Consider the following 25930-nt stretch of genomic DNA (forward strand, 5'->3'; position numbering starts at 1 on the left):
GAACTCACCAGAAGCCCTTACCCCTGCAGGGACAAGTAGCGTGTAGTGAAAGTAACCGGAAGTGACATTGACGTCGATGTGTACCAAGTCCCGACTTATGCGTTTCGTCACCGGACACCGTCTGAGGCTTAGCCATCTTGGTACACCTCAAGTCAATATATAGTAACAATTGGAGGCGTCAACACAGGCTAGAACCAATTATGCTAATAGAAAGCACAAAGGCCCGCAACTAACAGACCGCTCGGCGAGCATGTAAAACGGCCGTAAACATGTAATAAGAATGGTATATATAACAATACCAGAAGGGTAAAATGAAGGTGTCAGAGCCCCCTAGCGGTCTGGAATTTATATACCGTGGTAACCTCCACTTGCTATAACAAGCCAGATATTAACAAGTAAAAGTGTAAGACATACATACATACAACATTTTAAACAGACAATAAATAAAACCAAATTAAAAGGGAAGAAGATATCATTAGATATAATAATCATAAAAACCAAAAATGTTTGTAAGAAATTAATATGATAGGTGGAATAATTATAATTGCCCAAAGATGATAAAAAAGGAATAAACAAGGCTAAAACCCTCTATATGGCATATTGGCTTGGAAACAAGGGAAATAGCAAATATAATTACAAATTAAGGTATTTAGATGAGTCTAAAAGAATTTTATTTATTTTATATATTTTATATATATTTTTATATATACTGTATAATAGAATAGGCCAGAAAATAAAAATGATGTATAAAGAATAATATGTAATATTATACCCAACATATGGGTATACATTTGGAAGTACACAACGTGTTTAAAGTACCCCAGGCAAATGTAAGGGGTCAGAGCCCCAGGCATATATAAAGAGTTAGAGCCCCACATGAACACCATATATTTAAGGTGCTCGTTAAAATAACAAAACATGCATGTATAAAGAATTAGAGCCCCCCAAGAGTAATATAAATTGGAGTTGCTCATTTAACTACCACAGTCATATAAACAAAGCTTAAAACCACAGGGTATATACTCTCAGAAGAAACATGGCACAGATGGTGAAACTGTAAAGGACAATTAAGAATATATTATATCCACACAGTAATAATCAGAATTAAAAAATGTATTCTAAGCAACTGGCAAGAATTATTTTTAAAAATGATATAAAAAGCAATTTAGATCAATGTCGACGTTTAACCCCCTGGGTACCAGGGACCCTAAATGATAAATCCAACCTGTCTCGTTCTGTGAAACCTTGATCTTCTTATTATCACCCTTCCAGTGATCTTTAATTATGTCAATCCCATAGAAGATCAGACCACTAGGGTCACTATTATGTGCCTCCTTAAGGTGCCTAGATAAATTGTGTTTGGGGAACCTATTCCTGATGTTGTTAACATGTTCTCTTATGCGTACATTGAGTGGCCTAGTGGTCCTACCCACATATTGTAAATGACAGGGGCACACAATGACATAGGTCATATGCGTACTACTACAAGTGATGATTCCCTAATTGTGTATTCCTTTTTATAAGTCCTTGATCTGAATGTCTCCTTCTTTCTGGGTTGTTTTTTTACTCACCCTGCAAGGTAGGCACTTTTGGCACTTATAGAACCCTTTTATTTCAGAGAACAATTTCACTGTTTTTGGTGGGTCTATAACATTGTGGATAAGTTGGTCCCTGAGGGTTGGAGTTCTTTTATATACAAACTTTGTTTTTTTGGCAGGATTTTTGAGAAAACTTTATCAGATTTTAAAATGGGCCAATATTTTCTAAAGATACTGTATATTCAAATGATTGATATTGGGTATTAAAACCAGTAACAAAAGCTACATTAGCATGGGAATTTTCTCACTTGGTTTTCATTATTAACATGTTACTGTATTTCTATTCATCTCTTTTACTTCAGCTTTTAGAGTCAACAGTACATCTCTTAGGTACCCCTTGTTTTCAAATATTTTTATTAGTATATTGGCTTGTACATCATAGTCTTCTATAGTGTGACAATTCCTCCGCAACCTATCAGCTGTCCCTTGGGCACATTATCTTTTCATCTTGGATGGTGACAGCTGGTGATAGGTACAGTAGGTGACCATGATATTGTGTCAATCTCGCCGCATTTATCGGCGAGATTTGACACCTGCGAGCCCCGACGCGGGAGCCAGCGCCGAGCTGGCTCGCTGATCGGGAAAGGAAAACTTTTTTTTCCTTTCGCGATGAGCGACAGGCAGTGCTGACAGCTGTCTGGTATGAATTATGAGGGGGAACGCCGCGCCGAATTTTAAATGAAAAAACCAGCGTGGGTTCCCCCTCAGGGGCATACCAGGCCCTTAGGTCTGGCATGGATTGTAAGGGGAACCCCCTACGCTGAAATACCGGCGTGGGGGTCCCCCCCAAAATCCATACCAGACCCTTATCCGAGCACGCAGCTTGTCCAGTCAGGAAAGGGGGTGGGTGGGGATGAGCGAGCGCCCCCCCCCCCTCCTGAACCGTACCAGGCCGCATGCCCTCAACAGGGGGGTGACCCCAGAGTCCCTGTGCATGCTGGGACTGCGACGTCACAAGGGGGCAGGGTCACCGCCTATATAAATGGCTGCGCAGCTCGCACACAGCATTCCAGCAGGAGAGAGCGTCGTGTCAACCCGCAGGCTCCCCCTCCCCAAAGCACCCACCCCCCATGTTGAGGGCATGCGGCCTGGTAAGGTTCAGAAGGGGGGTCACCCGCTCGTCCCCACCCCCTTTCCTGACCGGCCGGGCTGCGTGCTCGCATAAGGGTCTAGTATGGATTTTGGGGGGGACCCCAAGACGATTTTTAGGCATAGGGGGTTCCCCTTACAATCCATACCAGACCTAGGGGCCTGGTATGCCCCTGAGGGGGAACCCACGCTGGTTTTTTCATTTAAAATTTGGCGCGGCGTTCCCCCTCATGATTCATACCAGACAGCTGTCAGCACTGCCCGTCGCTCATCACGAAAGGAAAAAAAAGTTTTCCTTTCCCGATCAGCGAGCCAGCGCGACATGCACAGTACCCTGTCGCCGAGAACCAGTGCGTTGGGATCGCGCTGGAAACACAATCTCGCGGTCAGGTACTGTATATAGCCATTGCAGTCCGTCGGCTTAAAAAATGTCCTAGTTTGTAACTCATCATTCTTCTTGAAGACCTGTAAATCCAGATAATCGATCTGTTGTTTATCAATTTTGCTAGTAAAAGAGATTCCATACCTATTCAGATTCATGTCGCTCAGGAAACTCTGGAAGGATTCTACAGTCCCTTCCCACACTATAATCACATCATCAATAGATCTTCGATAAAATTTCATCTCCAGATGTATTTTCTTGTAGATATACTTCTCTTCCCACATGTTCATGAATAGGTTCCCCACACTGGGGGCATAACGTGCCCCTATGGCTACCCCCTTGGTTTGGAAGAAGTAGCTTTTATTAAACCAAAAATAGTTATTTAATTAACATAATTAAAGATCACTGGAGGGGTGATAAGAAGATCAAGGTTTCACAGAACGAGACAGGTTGGATTTATCGTTTAGGGTCCAGTTGCTTAGAATACATTTTTTAATTCTGATTATTACTGTGTGGGTAGAATATATTCTTAATTGCCTTTTATAATTTTCACCATCTGTGCCATGTTTCTTCTGAGAGTATATACCCTGTGGTTTTAACCTTTGTTTATATGACTGTGGTAGTTAAATGAGCAGCTCCAATTTATATTACACTTGGGGGGCTCTAATTCTTTATACAAAAATATACAAATTTATTTAATGAGCACCTTAAAAATATGGTGTTCATGTGGAGCTCTAACTCTTTATATATGTCTGGGGCTCTAACCCCTTACATATGCCTGGGGTACTTTAAACATGTTGTGTACTTCCAAATGTATACCCATATGTTGGGTATAATATTACATATTATTGTTTATACATAATGTTTGTTTTCTGGACTATTCTATTATATATAAAAATAAATAAATAAATAAATCTTTTAGACTCATCTAAATACATTCAATTTTCATTATATTTGTTATTTCCCTTGTTTCCTAGCCATTATGGCTATATAGAGGGTTTTAGCCTTGTTTATTCCTTTTTTATCATCTTTGGATGATTATAATTATTCCACCTATCATATTAATTTCTTACAAACATGTTTGGTCTTTATGATTATTATATCTAATGATATCTTCTTCCCTTTTAATTTGGTTTTATTTATCGTCTGTTTAAAATGTTTATATGTATGTATTACACTTTTACTTGTTAATATCTGGCTTGTTATAGCAAGTGGAGGCTACCGTGGTATATAAATTCTTCACCGCTAGGGGGCTCTGACACCTTCATTTAACCCATTTGGTATTGTTATATATACAGTTCTTATTACATGTTTACGTCCCTTTTACATGCCCGCCGAGCGGTTTGTTAATTGCGGGCCTTTGTGCTTTCTTTTAGCACAATTAGTTCTAGCCTGTGTTGACACATCTACTTGCTACTATATATTGACTTGAGGTGTACCAAGATGGCTACGCCTCAGACGACGTCTGGTGACGAAACACGTAAGTCGGGACTTGGCACACATCAACGTCAAAGTCACTTACAGGTACTTCCGGTTTGCGCTCTGGGAACACCCGGATTGGTCAAGCATCTTACTACACGCTCTTTGCCCCTGCAGGGGTTAGGGCTTCTGCAGATTTCATCGCACTCTGGGAACACCCAGATTGGTCAAGCATCTTAGTACACGCTCTTTGCCCCTGCAGGGGTGAGGGCTTCTGGTGAGTGTACATACTTGAGGGGGAGCACAAGAAGTCACTTTTACTTGGATGCACTTGGTCACTTTATATTTTTTTCACAAGAAGTCACTTTTTTTTTGCACGGAAGAGGATATAAAGTTGCCATCTTTTGGATACTAGTACAACAGCACTTTTATGGAAATATGCACATGTCAGATAAGGGTACTCACCTAGGCCGAGATGCTGAGAGCGGTAACCTCTTGCGACTAAACACATTCCACTCCTGGAGATGGTACAGGGGTACAAAGAGGCATGAGTCACCAGCAGGCAGGGCAGGTCTTGCATGAAGGTCACCAGCAGGGAGACAGCTGTGCAGGACTGGAAGATGCTGAAGCTCAAGAAGGAAGATGAACAGCTAATCCAACAACAGGCCGGGGCTCAAACACCGGTGACTGGCAAGAGTCTCTTAGATAGGCAAAACAGTCTAGTGCAAAAGATTGTTAGCAGGTCTGTCAGCAGGCTGATGATTTAGTACTGAAGACTGATAGGAAAGTCCATAAAACAGGCCAAGGGTCAAACACAGATAACTGGAGGCAAAGTCTGTGAGCAAGCCAGGGGTCGAGCACTGAAGGCAATAGCAAAGTCTAGGAGTAGGCTGAGGGTCAATCACTGGAGACAGGAAGCAATATCCATAGACAGGCCGAGGGTCAAACACAGGAAGCAAGTAGAGAGGTCTGAGAGGTAAGCCGAGGGTCAGATACAGGAAGAGATCAGAGTAGGTCAAGGTCAATCCGGGTCACAACTGGTAATCAAGAATCAGGATACAAGCAGGAAACACACGGGGAGCTGAAAGACAAACCAGGAATCTGGTCATGGCACAGAGTGGCTTTATAGGCCAGTGGGAGGCACAGGTTGTGCACGCTATTGCATACGCGCGTTCGCCGTTCCGCTGAATTGCACACGCGCATTAGCCGTTCTGCTGTATTGTGCCTGGGGATGCGCCGGAGTGCAGCTCTACCGCGCATGTGCGAAGGAAGGCAGCGATATTGGCGAGACTGGTACTTGCTTCTTTCCTGACAACATGGGACATTGAAAGGAAATTTTTTCACTGCTATATGGACTCTCTATAGTGTCGTATATGTTTTATATATAACCCTTTAATCGGTTATTCACAGATTTTTTTATCAAACAACTATCTTGGACACTCTATATTGGAATTAAGGATTCCCTTTTTATTTGATGATTTTTAATAATTTGTTTGATTTAAGTTTTTTCGTTGAGAAAGGCTATCTCACTTATTAGAAGCCTTTTTACACCGCTTAGTGTATTACACTTCACATGTGTTTTGGAATTCATATTTTTATTTACCCACTTTGTATGTTATCCCTCTTGGAGTAGAGGGGTTATTATATAATTTCTCAGCAGCGCCATTTCCCTGCTCTCATTACGCACATTTTTTGGGACAACACTTGATGGTGTCCTTTTTTGGGGAGGCTGCAGCTATATATATATAGCATAAGCGTGGATTTCTGTTATATATGCTTAAAATTGATTGAAAATTTCATATACCTTACCATCCGCAGAGTTCAGGTATTGTTGAGAGAATGAAAAGAACCATTAAAGATAAAATAAGAAAAGCAACAGAAGGCACATGTAATAAGTGGCAGAAAGTACTACCAGCAGTTTTGGCCAAAATAAGAATGACCCCCTCTAAGAAAACAGGATACTCTCCATTTGAGGTCCTTATGGGTAGGCCATTTCCCACCCCATGGGCCAGACAACCACTTATGTTAGAAAGAGGGGACCTAGAAGTAATACAGGGAGAGTATATTAGGATATTGAAACTCATTGAAACTCTGGACAGAGTTGAAAGAAAAGTTGCTCGCACCTCTCCTTTCTCTTCACAGGAACCTACACACCCTTTCCAGGTAGGAGACATAGTGGTGGTCCAACAGCTGAATCGTACTAAGAAGCAAGAATACCGTTTGGACCCCCAACCACTGTGATCGCAGTCATACGTACCACAATCTTTACCGCGGGACAGCAGTCCTGGATTCATGCCAGTCATGTGAAGAAGGTGAACCAAACACCTAAGAAGCAAGCCAAGGATAAAGGAGGTGAAACAGGTGAAATAAATCCTCGAAAAGAAAGTGAGGAAGGTGAAAAAGTCTCTGAACAAGATGACCTCGCTTATTGCACCACAGACTTCTGGGAAAGCATTTTGCCTTCTGTTCCTAATCTCTCTGATAGTGTTCCTACCTACATGGATCATAACTAATTGTATTTATCATCATGAGGACTTGGGAGCCCTTAAAGTCATATGTGGGTCACCCAATAACACCATCGATAATACACATACCAGACACAAGAGAGATACACAATCAGATAATGAAGGTGTTAAAACCGATAGTTTTACAGACAAAATATTGCTACTTAAATTCAAATATAATTATGCCCAGAAATCAGGGTATGAGAAATGATGGATATGTAGTAAACTGCATCCTAGTATAGCCCATATTCCCCTTATGGCTGTACCTTTAAATATCACCCTTTTTTTTAAATTGAACTCCTCCCATTGTTATAAACCAACATGTCAAGCTTATATGTAAACAACATTGTTACTTTTCCAACAATTGGTATAAGTCATTCCCCTGACTGGTGTTTTAATTTAGGGAATGAGACACAGACTAACCTCTCTACATGCAGTGGGTCAATATTTAACATTTCCACATGTAAACCTAAGGGAAACTCCCGTTCACTGTTCCACATATCTGATCCTGATTTAAACAACACCTTGCCTAAATTTTCTTCCCTCCCTGATAATGTAAGTGATATACTACACCAATTCATAATTGCAGCACAGAACAAGGACACTCATAGGCTTATTGCTAAGAAACCATTTGCTCTAGGACAAAATGTCTATGTGTGTTGTGGGAAGGTATGCTATCCTTGGGTTTCCCTCCGTGTCCAGGGACGGTGTTATTTGGCCTCTTTAATCCTGATTATGGGAGTAATGGGTAACAATAAGGTAGATCACCTACTTGAGGCCAGCATGCATCCAAGATACCCTCTTAAGTATAGAATGAAGCGAGAATTGTTTCTTGGAAAGGACATGGCATGGGCTTGGTTTCCCTCATGGACAGGATGGGGGATTGGTATGATGAAGAAATTAAATAATTATTCTAAGATACTAGATGAAATACTGGATAAAAATTCAGATGAGGTTAAATTTGGAAACAAGAGCAATCAGAAAACAACTAGAACTTCATGACATGGCCATAGAAAGTATGAGTGCAGCCCTAACAGGGTTATGTGAGATGACTGAAGACTATGAATGTTGTACTTGGATACATAATACTAGTATAGAAATACCTGATTATTATGACATAATCTCTCAACACGGAAAAGAAGTAGATAAATTACAAAACAGAAGCACGAGACATGGCAAAGAATTGGGATCCTTTCAAAGAACTAGGCAGATTTAGTTTTGGAGGAATATTTTCATGGCTGAAAGACATTGCTATGACTATTATAATGATTTTGCTTTTTCTATTATTTTTATATGCATGTTTCAAACTTGTAATGTGTATCATTGCTAGAACTATCCAAACCCCTGACCCTGCTGCTGCTAATAAAGCCTACCTTAGCTTGTACTATAAGAAAACTAATTATGTTACTGTGGAGAGAAAGTAAGTCATGTTCATACTTAAGAGGGGATTGTAATAGAATGTATAAACAACTGTGACTGCAGCTTAGATTCCCCTCCATTTTACATAAAGTAAAAATTGACTTTTTTATATGTATGAGTTTTGCCACAATCAGCTTAACTGAATAGTTTGCATAGAACCATATAAGTTACTGTGGTTAAGCCGATTCTCGGAGTAACATCATGTGTCAGCAAGTCATCAGCTATTTCTTGTTATCTAGTCAGAAGTCTATTTCTTGATAAGAAAGTACTGAGTGTAATGCCGCGTACACACGATCGGATTTTCTGATGGGAAATGTTGGATGTGAGCTTGTTGGCTGAAAGTCCGACCGTGTGTATGCGCCATCGAACATTTGCTGTCGGACTTTCTGCCAACAAATGTTGGCTAGCAGGTTCTCAAATTTTCTGCCAACAAAATTTGTTGTCGGAAAGTCTGATCTTGTGTACACAAGTCTGCGCACAAAAGGTGACGCATGCTCGGAATCAAGTATGAGCCGGAAGCGCTCGGTCTTGTAAAACTAGCATTCGTAATGGAGATATCACATTTGTCACGTGGCAAATTATGAAAGCTCTCAATGCAGCGCATTCTCTTCTTCTTTATAATGGTATAATAATGAAGTTGCTTTGCTGCTGATATTCACAGAGTTCTGACAAACTGATGTTTTATTCTTTATAGTGATCTCCTGAATAATATTTGTTTTTGTTGGTTTTTTTTGCTCGTGATCTCCAAAATAATCTTTTTTTTTTCTAGTGATCTCCATAATTTATTTTTTCGTTTTGTGTGTCAAGTTACCACAACACCATTATTATCTTGTATTTTTTAACCTCAAAGATACAGCTATGTTGGTGTCCCTTGTTAATTTGTCATTGTATTTTTAAAATGTACCTGCCTACTCACAAACAAACTGTCATTTTTGAAGTAAAACACATAGCCAAGTATTTGTCCAAACAAAAATTTGAAATTTAATAGGGAGCACAAGGTCATAACAAAATAAAGAGGAAGGCAACGCTGGAGAAACAGTGGGGATTGGTGAAGCCTTTTTACCCCAGGGCAGACATCAATTATTTGACTGTCAAAATTGGTAACCTGAGGAGTCCATTTAATAGGGAGCACAATATGGTCCAGGACTCTGAGAGATCGGGAGCAACAGCAGATGACATATATGTCCCGAGGCTGTGGTTTTACAACAGCCTGCGTTTTTTGCCAGACCAAATCAAACCCAGGCCATCACTCTCAACACTTCCTTCCACGCTTCCTTCCATGCTGCTGTGGTGGGTCGGATGGCTGTGGTGTTGCTGGAGGTGGTGGAGGAGTATGGTCCAACTCACACAGGTGGGTTTGAGTTGTGAGTTCACCCCTCGTCCCCTTGTTTATGGCCTTCAAAATTATTTCTTCACAGATTGTGCATTGGCCCTCCTCCATGTGTTCTAGTTTGCTTGCAGTGACAAGTACAAATGCCTCGTGGCCACCAGGGGTCGTGTTAAGTGCCGCATTAGCCTGTTTTAAGAAAGCAGCCGCAGACTCCTCAAGATTCCTTGCCTTCCTGGTCCTTTTGGTTGGTGGGCGGAGGAGAGGAACCTGGGATTCCGTCAGGTTGCTTGCCATGGCCTCCTCCTGGCTAAGACTTTCCTGTGTATGAAAATGGTACATAGTTTTAGGTTTTTGGTCATAAATCACACACAATTTTGAGCTCATGACTGTTGCAAATTGAATGTTAACAAATAGAAAATACTATCATTCTGACCCCAGCATTTTTCATTCTTGTCCCAATCATTTTTGGCTACTACTGTCTATTGATATGTAAACCACTTTCTTAAATCAGAAATTAGTGATTAATAACATCTAGTTAACATCATTCAATTTGTGTCACGAAATATGTTCAACAATGCTATATCTGGGTCAAGCTGGGCTCCTCCACATCTTTTTCCTGGGTGGAAGGCCCAAGTTGGACTTCAGGAGTCTCAGCTGTGGAAGGAAGTGTTGAACGAAGTGTTGATAGTGATGGCCTGGGTTCTGTCTGGTCTGACAAAAAACGCAGTCTGTCGTAGGACCACAGCCTGGCGACATATAAGTCATCATCTGCTGCTCCTGATCTCATGGAATCCTGGACCTTCTTGTGCTCCTCAGTGTCAGAGGATTTAGTAGGCCAGACTGTGTGGACTGCACAGAGGAAACCAGAAATGCATGTAAGTGAATAAATAATGTTGTTTATTAAATAAGCGACAAGTAAGAGAAATATAAACAGTGCAAAACCAACCACAGACCCACAAACAACAAATAGTATATACAAGTAAATGGAGATACCGGAATCGTAAACAAAGCCAGGCCAAGGTCATACACAGGGAGGTCAGCAGATGGGTAAGGACAGGAAATCAGCAGGACAGGGAGAGGATGGATGGATAGGCTGCAGGGCAGGGATCCAAGGGAATCTGGAGGGACAAGTACAGGATGGGCTAGGGATAGGGATCAGATCAGATCAGGACAGAAACAGGTTTATGGTCAGGATACAGGCAGCAGGGTTTAGGGCGCAGGGAGAAAGATACCAAGGCAAGCATGTGAGGGCATGCTGGGTATTTATAAGGCTGTAGTAATTGACCTCATGTTACAGCTGAGCGCAAAGGGTGCTGTTTGCTCCACACTGCCGGAGTGCACCCGCTGGTGGACACCGGTACTACGGACCAAGGATGCAATAGTGCCACCAGCAGGAGAGTCCTCTTACTACAGGTCCTAGGTGTTGGAAGACACCCGCTGGTGGACACTGGTACTGCGATCCAAGAGACCGATAGCGCCACCAACGGGTAAACCCTCTCATGACAGTACCCCCCGCAAAGGAGCGGCCTCCGAACGCTCCAACAAGATGAAATTGTCCAAAGTTCATGGCCTCAAACCGAACAACAGATGAGGGTGCATCAGGCTGGGCATCGGGTACATCAAACTGGACAGCGGGCACATCCGAGCAGACAGCGGGCACATCCGAGAAGACAGCGGGCACATCCGAGAAGACAGCGGGCGCATCCGAGCAGACAGTGGGCACATCCGAGAAGACAGCGGGCACATCCAAGAAGACAGTGGGCAGGAACACACCAAGCTGGGCAGCGGACAGGAACACACCAGGTTGAGCAGCGGACAGGAACACATCAGGCTGAGCAGCGGACAGGAACACATCGAGCTGGGCAGCAGGCACGGGCACTTCGAGCTGGGCAGCAGGCACATCAGGCTGGGCAGCAGGCACAGGCACTTCAAGCTGGGCAGCAGGCACATCAGGCTGGGCAGCAGGCATGGGCACTTCGAGCTGGGCAGCAGGCACTTCGAGCTGGGCAGCAGGCATGGTCACTTCGAGCTGGGCAGCAGGCACATCAGGCTGGGCAGCAGGCATGGGTACTTCAGGCTGGGCAGCAGGCATGGGCACTTCAAGCTGGGCAGCAGGCACATCAGGGTGGGCAGCAGGCACGGGCACTTCAAGCTGGGCAGCAGGCACTTCGAGCTGGGCAGCAGGCATGGGCACTTCGAGCTGGGCAGCAGGCACGGGCACTTCGACCTGGGCAGCAGGCACATCAGACTGGGCAGCAGGCATGGGCACTTTGAGCTGGGCAGCAGGCACTTCGAGCTGGGCAGCAGGCATGGGCACTTCGAGCTGGGCAGCAGGCACATCAGGCTGGGCAGCAGGCATGGGCACTTCAGGCTGGGCAGCAGGCACATCAGACTGGGAAGCTGGCACATCAGACTGGGAAGCTGGCACATCAGTCTGGGAAGCTGGCACTGAGACATCAGGCTGGAAGGCAGGCACTGGGACAATAGGCTGAAAAGCGGGCACATCAGACTGAGGAGCTGGCACATCAGACTGGGAAGCTGGCACATCAGACTGGCAAGCTGGCACTGGGTCAATAGGCTGGAAAGCAGGCACATCAGACTGGGAAGCTGGCACATCAGACTGGGAAGCTGGCACATCAGGCTGGAAGGCAGGCATCGAGACATCAGGCTGGAAGGCAGGCACTGAGACAACAGACTGGGAAGCTGGCACTGAGACAACAGACTGGGAAGCTGTCACATCAAACTGGGAAGCTGGCACATCAAACTGGGAAGCTGGCACATCAGGCTGGGAAGCTGGCACATCAGGCTGGGAAGCTGGCACATTGGGCTGGAAGGCAGGCACATCAGACTGGAAGGCAGGCATCGAGACATCAGGCTGAAAGGCAAGCTTTGAGACATCTGGCTGGAAGGTGGGCACCGAGACATCAGGCTGGAAGGTAGACATCAGGACATCAGACTGGGAGGCAGGCACATCAGACTGGATAGCAGGCACATCAGACTGGAAAGTGGGCACCGAGACTTCGGGTTGGATAGCAGGCAGCGGTTTGGCAGGTTTAGGTGGGTCATCAAGTTCAACTGGCATGAACGCAGGCTGGAACAGGTTGGTTGGTGTGGAGGCAGGTTGGGTTACTGGCAGGATGGTATGGGTCGGGAAGAACTTTCGTTTCTTTTTTGGTTTAGCCACTGCAGCTTTGTACGTAGGTGCAGGGTCGTAAGAAAAGTATCTAGCTGGGCAAAAGGAAGACCAAGGAACAGTGGCTTGAGGAGGGTTCTGTGGGGTTGTTACAGGTGGAGGAGAAGAGACAGGTGGATTGAAGGCAGGATAGGTGCTACACTTGGAGACTGGGTAGTAATATTTGGTAGGGGGCTGAGTAAACTGGGCTGAGGTTGCCATAGGCGACGGGGAGATAGATTTTTGGGAAGGCAGGTGATTAATAGCAGGGCTGGAATATTGTGGCTTAGCTAAATACAGGAGATCTGACCATGCCTGCAGCACAGGTTGAACAAATGCTGATTCACACACAGCCTGACTAACCAAGGATTGCACCGACTGGATGCAATTAGACAACACCTGCTGTGAACAAGAGGAATAATGTTCCATTAAATAGGCTGGATCATGCTCCAATAACCATACCAGGGATTCAACTTGGCCATAATTGAAGGGGGGAGAAAAATCATCGCTTCCTTCGGGAATGCATGACAGGGCTGGTTTTGCACATAACTGGATCAGGGGCTGAACGTCTTCAAATTACATATACCCCTGATCCACTAGGGAATGAGCTGATCGGATAGTTTCCATCAGCTGGTCACTAGTCCACCCTTTCAAAATCTGGCGACAATATTCACCATCATCTTCTGCCAGCAGGGAATAATAACTGATTTAATTGAAATTCATATTTATCAGAACTAACAACCCGGATGGTTCCTCAATGCAGCCACCTCTGGTCAGGGATGGCCTTGGTATACTGTCAGAGGATTTAGTAGACCAGACTGTGTGGACTGCACAGAGGAAACCAGAAATGCATGTAAGTGAAAAAAATAATGGTGTTTATTAAATAAGTGACAAGTAAGAGAAATATAAACAGTGCAAAACCAACCACAGACCCACAAACAACAAATAGTATATACAAGTAAATGGAGATACCGGAATCGTAAACAAAGCCAGGCCAAGGTCATACACAGGGAGGTCAGCAGATGGGTAAGGACGGGAAACCAGCAGGACAGGTAGAGGATGGATGGATAGTCTGCAGGGCAGGGATCCAAGGGAATCAGGAGGGACAAGTACAGGATGGGCTAGGGATAGTGATCGGATCAGATCAGGACAGAAACAGGTTCATGGTCAGGATACAGGCAGCAAGGTTAGGGCGCAGGGAGAACGATACCAAGGCAAGCATGTGAGGGCTTGCCGGGTATTTATAAGGCTGTAGTAATTGACCTCATGTTACAGCTGAGCGCAGAGGGTGCTGTTTGCTCCACACTGCTGGAGTGCACCCGCTGGTTGACACCGGTACTACGGCCCAAGGATGCAATAGTGCCACCAGCAGGAGAGTCCTCTTACTACAGGTTCTAGGTGTTGGAAGACACCCGCTGGTGGACACTGGTACTGCGATCCAGTTGATGTCTGCCGTAGGATACACAGGCTTACCCCTTTCCAACAGTTTATCCAGTGCTGCCTTCCTCTTTTGCTTGTTCGAATAGTCCCTGCATTGGACTTGCCAGAGACATGGCAGCTCCCTGTAATTGTCTATGAAGTTGGGCAGGAAGTCAGGGTCTGTCAATTTATCCACCAATTTATCTGCAAGACACAACAGAAGACAAACCCTAATGTCAGGCTAAACTCTCCTAATCTTGTCCCAATATAGGCCACTAACCACTGATGCCCCAAGTTACAATTGTATCTTCGTTTGAACGATCGGCACTAACGATCCTCCGTCCTCCACTCACAGATTGTACATATGTCACCCGTGTGTTATGTTTTATGTACACTGCGCATGTGTGATACTCCGCCCCTGTCCTTCTTTCTAATGTATTCCCCACCTCTTCTCTTTCGGGGCAATGGGAAAGCACATGGCGGAGACACAGCAGATGTATGCTGTTCTCGGCAACAACGAGGAAAGCCTGGAGCAAGGCAGTTCCAGATCCAGGAGGAGATATAAGGCCTCAAATATGTCCTTTGAAGAGATGGTGGAGATGGTGGACATCTTGAAGAGGACAGACTATGATGGGAATCATGGACCGTACAGAAACCCAAATGTGAGAAAGGCCAAGATCATGACTAAAGTTGTGAGAAGTCTGCACAGAACTTTTGGGGTACGACGATCCAAGGAGCAATTGAGGAAATGCTGGTCAGACCTGAAATTGAGGAAGCAGGATCAGTGTAAAAGGATCAAGAAAGTGCTGCAAAAAGTATTTGTCGTGTGTTCCTATTAATATTATTACGTTTGTGTTGGTACATGTGCTTTTCTTTACTGTTGTATAGTTTAAATGCCAAGTTTGAGGTTCGTGGGCACAGTATAATTGTTTGTATTAAACATCGTTCATTCGACCACTAATACGAAGTTTTTGACAGATGCAGGTTAACTACATTTGTTCATGCCTATTTTGATTAAAAGAAATGTATTACATTGTTGTTTAGATGTGTTTGAAACTAGAATTAAATGACAACTTGATTCAGTGTAAGGAGAGGACACTTAGCAGCTGCTTACACATCTGCAAAAGAACATAAAAGGTGCCACCAGATTAGGACCAGTTACATTTAATGAATACACAGGTGCTTACATCCACTTACATGTGATAAAGATGAGTTACAGCATAGATAGTCCTCTTTTTGGTGGCGTCTACCTAGCATGGTTATCCTGTGAGAGAAGATCCGTCCATGAGAGAGAGAGTGGGGGGTCCCGTCCAGCAGGATTTCCTTATACAGTCTCTATGGGAGCTGAAAATGAGGCTTGGCTCTGATCAGCTTGGAAAACACAGGTCTCCAGCGTGGTGACGTCACTATCAGTGCGACGACATTAGCTTGAGGAAGGAGCGCGCCTGTTTCACACAGTGCGCATGCTCCGAAACGTCGTCGCACTGATAGTGATGTCACCGTGCTGGAGACCAGTGTTTTTCAAGCTGATCAGAGCCAAGCCTCGTTTTCAGTCTAAAACCCCCCAAAAATGTAAATTATCTCGTTATTTTTGTATGTTTTTTAAAAGTTTTAAAGTAATTGCAAAGCCAAATTTTGAAGATGCACATAGTGTGTCAACATGTGCTATCTGCCATCATGGGATATCAATGTACGTGTTTTGTGGGTGCAACCCCTTCCTCAAAACTAAAGTAGGTGAGAGGAAGGGGTTGCACCCCGGAAACACATCCATTGATCCCCCATGATGGGAGCTAGCACATGTTGACACACTGTGGCTTATTTAAAAAAAGAAAAAACACTTTTCCCTACAAGTGCAATGCAAGTGCACTTGTAGGGCAAAGTGGATTGTCCTTTCTGTATAAAGGCCCAGTGTGTCAACATGTGCTAGTGTCAGAAACCATGAAATCAGACCGAGACAGAAGTACAGTTAAATCACACTTGTTTAATAATAAAAGTAAAAAGAACAAACATAGTCAAAACATAGCCAAAGTCAGACAAGCCAGTAGTCAGGGATCAAAGTAGTGGAACAGCAAGCAGGATCTGGAGCCAGAAGGGATGTCAGCAAAGCCAGTCTTTAAACAGGAACACAGGAGATAGTTTCTTGTGATGTGACCAAGGCGAAGGCAGAGCTCCTCTGGACTGGACGGCTTAAGTCGGCAGGACTGATGAGCAGGATCATCAACAGCTAAGTAACTGTGTAGAGAGATGGGAGCTGGCAATTAGCCGACAGCTGAGCGGCCAGTTTAGAGAAGGAAGGGCTGAGCCCAGCCCTGACAGCTAGCTCCCATCATGGGGGATCAATGGAAGTGTTTCGGGGGTGCAACCCCTTCCTCTCACCTACTTTAGTTTTGAGGAAGGGGTTGCACCCAAAAAACGCGTAAATTGATATCCCATGATGGCAGATAGCCCATGTTAACACACTGTGTGTTTTGTGGCTTTAGAAAAATAGATGTAGGGAAAAGATACACATTTTAGGCATGGGATCATGAGGGAAATGAAAATTTTGAATCACAATTTGTGTGCATCTTCAAAATGTGGCTATTACAGGGGTGAGATCACCCCATCTGACGAAGGAAAAATCAACACAGTTTTGACATACTAATGTCTCATATGGCCTTCACTTTAGCAAAGTTGAACTTTGTAAGTTCCTGAGTCGGGGATGTGTATGTTACGGTTTTAAACATGCCTGTTTATCCACAAAAAAGGCTATATACTGTCAAACATGTTATACACTAAGATGTTGGTTTGTTAAAAAACCCTTTTATAACACACATGTGAATGTGCTTGGAGTAAAATGTTTTATACTCAATAATGTCTGGCTTCTTCTTTCAATGCTCAATACCAGTTTATTTTTTTTTTTTTTGGTGTAGTTACAGTGACAATGGGGGTGTTTACTAAAGGCAAATCCACTTTGCACTACAAGTGCACTTTCAGTGCACTTTCAAGTGCACTTGTAGTGCAAAGTGGATTTGCCTTTAGTAAATAACCCCCACTGTGCTAAAAAATGTGCCGAAATCAGGCCATTTTAGGGACTACAAGCAATTAATTCATGGAGTTGAAAAGGATGATTATTTTTATCATTAATGCATTACATACATTAACAACAAAAACATGTGTGTGTAGCAGACCCACAGAACAACATAATAGTTTGTTGAAGAAGAGATTGTTAACTCCTGTATCAAATAAGTTACGTTTGCACTATTGAAGAAAATGGCCAAAAATAAAAGGCCATTGGAGAACCTAGGCAACAGATAAGAAACACAAGCAGTAAATATGAAATATGAGTTTAGTTTTTCCCAAAAAAATTATTTTAAACAGCTTCCAGATTTTCTGGTAAATTAATTGCCCCCTTACCCACGAAGTACTCCACATAGTTTTGCCGTACTTCGTGGGCGCTTTGGGGGGGCAAGCCAGGATGGCCACTTTCAACCGCCGCCATTGTTTGTGCCGGTGAAAAGTCGGCCTCAGTCGCAACTGAGGCCATATAGTTGGCTGCATTCTTCCATAGGCAATCATGAAGAATGCAGCATCTCAAGATGATGTGAATGAGTTTGTATTCAGCCATGTTGATGTCTGTTTGGAAAAGCCAGAAACGGCTGGCCATTATGCCTAAGGCATTCTCGGCCACTCTTCTGGCATGGGGCAGCCGGTAATTAAAAACCCTCCTCTTTGGGGTCAGGGTCCTCATGGGGAACAGTCTCATCAAATTGTCCCCCGGCGCAAAGGCCTCATCCGCCACAAAAAAAAAAAAAACTGGAGGCCCGCCATGTTATCCGCTGGAGGTGGCAACCCCAAGGTGCCATTTTGGAGACACCGGTAAAATTTCGTCTGTGCAATCACTCCTCCATCAGACATACAGATATTCTTTTCTACATCCAGATATAAGAACTCATAACTCGCCATCACCACTGCCAACATCACAATACTACTGTACCCCTTATAATTAAAGTAGTATGACCCCAAGTTGGGGACGATCCGGACATACTTCCCACCTATCGCACCACCGCAATTGGGAAAGTCCCACTGCTGGTGGAATTGGGAGGCCACAGTCTGCCATTCCTGTGGGTTGGAAGGAAACTGTGGAGTCAAACAAGAAAAAAAAATTACTACTTTTGCACATAACATTGCAAGCAGTTTAGACACAACATTTATTGAAATGAGCATTTAAAGACAAAAGTATAAGGTCCACTTATCAGATTCCTCACCCCCTCTGATGACCCATTGTAAAAATTTTAGGGTGGGGGGAGATGTTTTGGACAGGTAACCCTCTCCACTTCATTGAGAGCTGAATGCATACATAATGTGTGTTACTTTGACTAACCCCTTCTTACTTACACTATTGACAGCCCACTGGACAGGTAAGAAGTGTCATAATCCAAAAATATGAATACACACTGTACACATTGAAGCACATTTTTACATTCTGCAATTACCTATCAAGATGATAGGAGAACACAATTTTAAACAGTACAATTTGAAAGTATCCAGGTAGGCATTTGCATTACATGCTTTCATAAATATGAATCCATAAATATGAACACAAAAGAGGTAGGTATAGTGTGTATGGGTTTGGCAAAGTCAGCAGATAGAATATTGGTATCGGTTGACTTAGCGGTTGGGGGGGAGGGAGGGTTCCAAATAAGTTTGGGCCCCTCCCAAAAAAAGCCTCTTGTACTCTGCCTGAATTTAAGGACAACAATAAAACGTTTGGACACATTTTAGGGGGTGTTTAGGGTAAGCACTACAATGGAGCTGACAAAATACATTGTTAAGTGACTAGGCTAGGTGTGTATGAGCCCAGGATAGCATGCTGGGGAGGTTAGTGAAGGCATATATGCATGAAGGACAGAAAAGGAGCAGTAAAAGCATATAGCATGCATGAGGACAAAGAGGGCATTTACAGCATATTACAATCATGGTAATTATGGAATGATGAAATAAATACAATACATTAGCAAACAATAAATACAGTTTTCTCTTTTTCTGTATTAAATACATAGAATGTGATGTTAAAGGATGAAACTTACCTTAATATAGTCCTTCTGCAGGACCTGAATGATGGCAGAACAGGTCTCTGGACCCCCCCTAGGGGGAGATCCCAGTCATGAACTTCAGGTCCTTGAGACTTCTCCCCGTCACCAAGTACCCCAAGATGGCGATGAGCCTTTGCTCAGGAGTGATGGCTTGCCGCATGCAGGTGTCCTGCTTCATAATATAAGGGGTCAGCAAAGCCAAGTGACAGTGAAAGATGGGGTCCGTCATCTGGAGATAATTCCTGAAATCATCAGGATTATTCTCCTGGAGCTCCCGCAGCAATGGCATATGACAGAATTGGTCACGATTAAGCAACCAATTCTTGGTCCAAGAACTCCTCCTCCCCCTGTTCATGGACTGGACTTGGGTCAAAGCAATAACTCCAACACCAAGCCCAACAACAGCATAAACTCTTCGACGAGTACATAACAGCAACATGGCTAAAACAGAAACGGCTGCTCAGAACGAACTGACAGAATATGACAGAATTGGTCACGATTAAGCAACCAATTCTTGGTCCAAGAACTCCTCCTCCCCCTGTTCATGGACTGGACTTGGGTCAAAGCAATAACTCCAACACCAAGCCCAACAACAGCATAAACTCTTCGACGAGTACATAACAGTACATGGCTAAAACAGAAACGGCTGCTCAGAACGAGCTGACAGAACGCACTAAAAATCAGAAAGAACCTGACAAGAACGAGCTGAAAATCAGAAATGAGCGGACAAGAACGCACTGAAAATCAGAAGCGAACTATAAATAGAATGTACTGAAAGACAGGAAGGAACTGACAATCATGCACTGAAGAACAGATACAAACCAACAAGCACAAACTGAAAAGCAGAAATGAAATGAAAAGCACGTGGCTGAAAAGCGCGAATCATCTCTCATCAAACTTCTACTAACACCAGATAAACACGAGATTAGCAGAAGGAGCCCAAAGGGTGGCGCACTGGCTATTGAACTTCCTTTTTGTCAGCCGTCATATGTGTTGTACGTCACTACATTCGTAATTGTTGGCCAACATTTCTGTGACCGTGTGTATGCAAGACAAGTTGGAGCCTTCAAACAAAAAGTCCGATCATGTGTACGAGTCATTACAGTTGGGAGAAGAGCTACCTGCCGAAACTGCAAAATGAGAAGTCTAATGCCGCGTACACACGATCGGACTTTCCGGCATACTTGGTCCGGCAGACTTTCCGATGGACTTTGTCCGTCAGGTGCGCCAGACTTTAAAACGGACGGACTTGCCCACACATGAGTGCTTCATGGCATCCCTAGATTAGAGGGATGCTTACCTACACGTCCCCATTGCTCAGGCTTCCCAACGTTTCGTCTGATTTGGCCATCAACCTGGGGTCATCGGTTTGGCATCTTCAGTTCAAAGCTCTGCCTTTTGGACTCTCATCTTCCCCCAGGATTTTCACAAAAATAATGGCGGAAGCCCTGGAGCCTCTGAAGTTAAGAGGAATTTCCGTCATTCCATGTCTGGACGACCTGTTGTTCTTTGCGGACTCCAAGGAACAAGTGGTGACAAATCTCCAGGTATCACAGACTCACCTCATGAACCTAGGGTGGCTCCTCAACCTGGAGAAGTCAAATCTGGAACCAAGACAAGAAATTATGTTTCTGGGTTATACCATAAAATCAGTCCTCCAAAAAGTTTTTTTTACCACAAGCGAAGTTGGAGAAGATCTTTTCTGCAGTAAAACAAATGCAGACGAATATCTCAATCTCAGTCTGATCAGCCATGGCAGTATTAGGACTTCTCACGGCATCGATCCCAGCTGTACAATGGGCCAGATTTCATTCCAGACCACTATAGTTGAACATCTTACAGACATGGTCGCATCAGGTTTCATTGGAAAAAACGGATCAGACTTACCTCAAAGATAAAGCGAGCACTCTGGTGGTGGAGAGACTCAGTCAACCTGACGAAAGGTCTCTTCTGGGTCTTTCCACTAGACAAGCGTCTAACAACAGACGCAGGTTCCTGGGGTTGGAGAGCCCACCTGGACGGTCTAACCTCTCAGGGGGTTTGGTCCAAGACAGAAGCCCAAAAGTCATCAAACTGGCGGGAACTAAAGGCCATCTTTCTTGGTCTCCTGGCTTTTCAACAAGCAGTGAAGGGACATCATGTTCAGGTCCTTTCGGACAATATGACCGCTGTAGCATACGTGCTCAAGTAGGGAGGAACCAGGAGCAGAGGACTTATGGAACTAGCCAGTCATCTACTTTTCTGGGCAAAACAAAATGTGGCCTCTCTGTCGGCAGTTCACCTAAAGGATTCTCAGAATCTGCTAGCAGACCTACTCAGCAGGAGGAGAGTGTCAGGGCTGGCTCAGCCCTTCCTTCTCTGAGCTGGCCGCTCAGCTGTCGGCTAATTGACAGCTCTCTTCTCTCTCCACAGTTAACCAGCTGTTGTGTATCTGCTTGTCAGTCCTACTTAAAGACGTCCAGCTCACTTCTTTCCTGTCTTCGCCTTGGTCACATCACAAGAAACCATCTCCTGCGTTCCTGTTTTAAGACTGGCTTGCTGACATCCCTTCTGGCTCCTTATCCTGCTTGCTGTTCCTCCACTTGGATCCCTTCTGGCCTGGCTGATTCCCCGATCTGGTTACTGGACTCTGGCTATGCTTTGACTATGCTTACTCTATTTACCTTTTTTATTTTTATTAATAAACAAGTGTGATTTAACTGTACTTCTGTTCATGGTTTCTGACAGTAGGCGAAGGCCATGAATTCAGAAGATACAGTCAATCCACTTGTTGGTAATATTTTTTCCAGATTGGATGAACAAGATCACCGCATGGATCAGTTTGCCATTGCATTACAAACACTCCTGAGTCGCACGGCTCACCTGGAATCCCTCACTGTGGCTGTTCCGGTACAACCTGAGTTGCAGGCCGTCTCTGCTGCTGCGCCAGTCTCTGTGCAGGCACCTGCCATGAGTATTACCTCTATTAGAGGTATGTCTGGTTCCGCCCCGCTTCCCCAGCGATTAGGGGGCGATCCAGTTCAATGCAGAGGGTTTCTCAACCAAGTTGAGATATATTTTGAGATGCTGCCCCAGGCGTTTCCCACGGACAGAAGCAAAGTAGGGTTCGTGATATCTTTGCTTTCTGAGAGAGCCTTGGCCTGGGCTAATCCTCTATGGGAGACGCAAAAACCTGTTGTCTTGAGTTACCCTGAGTTTGTGACTACGCCATTGAGTTCCGTACTCTGGCAGCAGAGGTTGCTTGGAACAATGAGGCCCTCGTGGCTGCTTTTTCTCATGGTCTCTCGGATTCCATCAAGGATGAGATAGCAGCCCGAGATATACCCACTGAGCTGGAGAGCTTGATTTCATTTGCCATCCTCATTAACTCCAGACTCAGAGAAAGACTTTCTATTAAGGAGCGCTTGCGGAAGGCTCCTGTACTTTTGCCTCCGAGCTTTGCAGTCCCACCTGTGCCTCCCTCACCTCCCATGCCTCCTGGTACCGAGTCAGTCAGTGAAGATGAACCCATGCACTTGGGCTTCACGCGTCTCTCTGCGGATGAGATTGCCTTTAGGAGGAGGGAGAGATTGTGCCTTTATTGTGGCCAAGCTGATCACTTTTTGAAGTCTTGTCCTACCGGTCCTGGGAACACCCGAACCTTGAGGTCCTGTCATGGACAGACCTTAGGTGGTGTTGTGTCATCCCCAGTTATCCAGAAGGATAAGCCCCTGGTTTTGGTCACCCTTTCTTGGGCTGAGTCGTCTATCGAGATACAGGCTCTAATCGACTCTAGGGCTGCAGGCCTGTTCATTGATGCTGCCTTTGTCTCAAAGCACTCAATTCCACTGCAGCTGCGTGACACTCCACTTGCCATTGAGGCTCTTGACGGGAGACCTCTACTGCCTGCCCATGTGATGGTTCCATTGTCCATGGCCGTAGGGGCTCTTCACCATGAAATAATTAAATTCCAAGTGATTGCCTCTCCTAAGTTTCCGCTGGTTATTGGTTATCCTTGGTTAGAGGCACAACCCCTCTTTTGATTGGCTCCTTGCTGAGGTTCTCTCCTGGTCACCACAATGCAGTGAAACATGCTTCCGGAAGGTAGCCAAGGTCCTGTGTACCTCTTCACTCTCCTCCCTGCCAGAGGAGTACCGTGATTTTAGTGATGTCTTTGACAAAGGTCAAGCCGGTAGTTTGCCTCCACACCGGCCGTATGATTGCGCAATTGACCTTCAACCTGGTGCCACTCCCCCTCGTGGTCGGGGTTACACCTTGTCGGTGTTGGAGGATAAAGCCATGGAGGATTATGTTGCAGACGCACTTTCTCGAGGTTTCATCCGCAAATCCTCGTCTCCTGCTGGTGTTGGTTTCTTCTTTGTGAAGAAGAGCGGTGAACTGAGACCTTGCATTGATTATAGGGGTCTCAATCATTTCACGATTAAGAATGCCTACCCGATCCCCTTGATTACAGAGTTATTTGACCGCCTCAAGGGAGCAACGATTTTCACTAAGCTTGATCTAAGAGGGGCTTACAATCTCATGAGGATTAAGGAGGGCGACGAGTGGAAAACTGCGTTTAATACCAGAACAGGCCATTATGAGTACCTTTTGTAATGCCTTTTGGCCTTTGTAAAGCCCCAGCAGTTTTCCAGGAATTTATTAATGATGGCCTCCGAGATTTGTTGCAGTTATGTGTTGTGGTTTATCTCAATGATATCGTCATATTTTCCAAGTCCCTGGAGAGCCACCACACAGATGTCTGTCGTGTGCTTCAGAAATTAACAATCTCTCTATTGTAAACTGGAGAAGTGTGAGTTCCATCGGGAAAAGGTTAAATTCCTGGGCTATGTCATTTCCACTGCTGGTTTTTCGATGGACCCAGAGAAACTATGGGCACTCCTACAGTGGCCTCGACTTGTGGGGTTATGTCCTCTGCAGTGTTTCCTGGGTTTTGCCAACTATTATCGGAAGTTTATTCGTAAGTTCTCATCTCTGGTCAAGCCCCTGACCAATATGACCAGAAAGGACGGTAACCCACAGAGTTGGTCTCTGGAGTCCATTCAGGCCCTTGAAAGTCTCAAGGCTGCCTTTGTTTCTGCTCCTGTGTTGGCACATCCTGATCCTACATTACCTTTTATCCTTGAGGTTGATGCTTCTGAGACTGGTGTTGGCGCCCTTCTGTCTCAACGTCCTACCTCTGAGAGTGCTATGCATCCTTGTGGCTACTTTTCCAAGAAATTGTCACCTGCGGAGTGCAATTACGAGATTGGTGACAGAGAGATGTTGGTGATCATTTTAGCCCTGAAAGAATGGAGACATCTCGAAGGTACCACTGTGCCGGTTCTCATTCTTACTGACCATAAGAATCTCACATTCTTGTCTGAGGCTAAACGCCTCTCTCCCAGAAGGGCGCGATGGGCTCTTTTCTTGTCTAGTTTCAATTACATTGTCTCATTCTTACCCGGTACTAAGAATGTAAGGGCTGATGCCTTGTCACAACAATTTTCCTCCACTTCCAAATTGGAGTCTGTTCCGGTTCCTATGATTTCTCCTGATCATATTCTGGCTACGGTTCGCACCAGACTTACTTCTCCTTTGGGTGACAAAATTCTTGCTGCTCAGGTGGATGCTACTCCTGAGAAACCTTGTGACCGCTGCTTTGTCCCAGAGTGTCTCCGTACTGCCGTGCTCCAGACTTACCATTCTCCCAAGGCAGCTGGTCACCCTGGGAAGAATCAACTCATTTGGGCCATTTCCCAACAATTCTGGTGGCCTAGTCTACATGCTGATGTAACTGCCTTCGTAGCTGCCTGTTCCGTGTGTGCTCAGAGTAAGACTCCACGACACCTTCCAGTGGGCCTCCTACAACCCATACCCAATGGAGAGAGGCCCTGGACCCACCTGTCTATGGATTTCGTTGTGGAGTTGCCCAATTCCCATGGCAACACGGCTATCCTTATAGTGGTTGACTGGTTCTCAAAGATGTGTCATTGTATTCCACTTAAAAAGTTGCCCACTTCTAAGGAACTTGCTTCCATTTTTGCTCGGGAGATCTTTCGCTTACATGGGCTACCCAAGGTGATTGTCTCGGACAGGGGTAGTCAGTTTGTGTCCTGGTTCTGGCGAGCCTTTTGTGCACAGCTGGGAATTCAGCTTGCTTTCTCCTCTGCGTATCACCCGCAGTCTAATGGGGTCGCAGAACGAGCCAATCAGCACTTGGAGCAATTCCTACGTTGCTATATTTCTGACCATCACAACAACTGGTCAGACCTATTACCATGGGCAGAGTTTGCTCACAACAGTGCCTTGAATTCTGCTTCCCGATTGTCTCTGTTTATGACAAATTATGGTTTCCAACCTTCTACGTTGCCTGACTCGTTTGTTCCGCAGAGTATTCCTGCACTAGAGCAGCATCTCCGTGGTCTTCGTTCTACTTGGGCACAAGTCCAGGAGGCTTTGCGTCATGCTAATGATAGGTACAGACTCCATGCTGACCGCAGACGCCTGCCTGTGCCTTCCTACCAGATTGGGGACAGGGTCTGAC

This window comes from Aquarana catesbeiana, linkage group LG04 (genome assembly GCF_042186555.1).
Source record: "Aquarana catesbeiana isolate 2022-GZ linkage group LG04, ASM4218655v1, whole genome shotgun sequence".
In the NCBI taxonomy this organism is placed as follows: domain Eukaryota; kingdom Metazoa; phylum Chordata; class Amphibia; order Anura; family Ranidae; genus Aquarana; species Aquarana catesbeiana.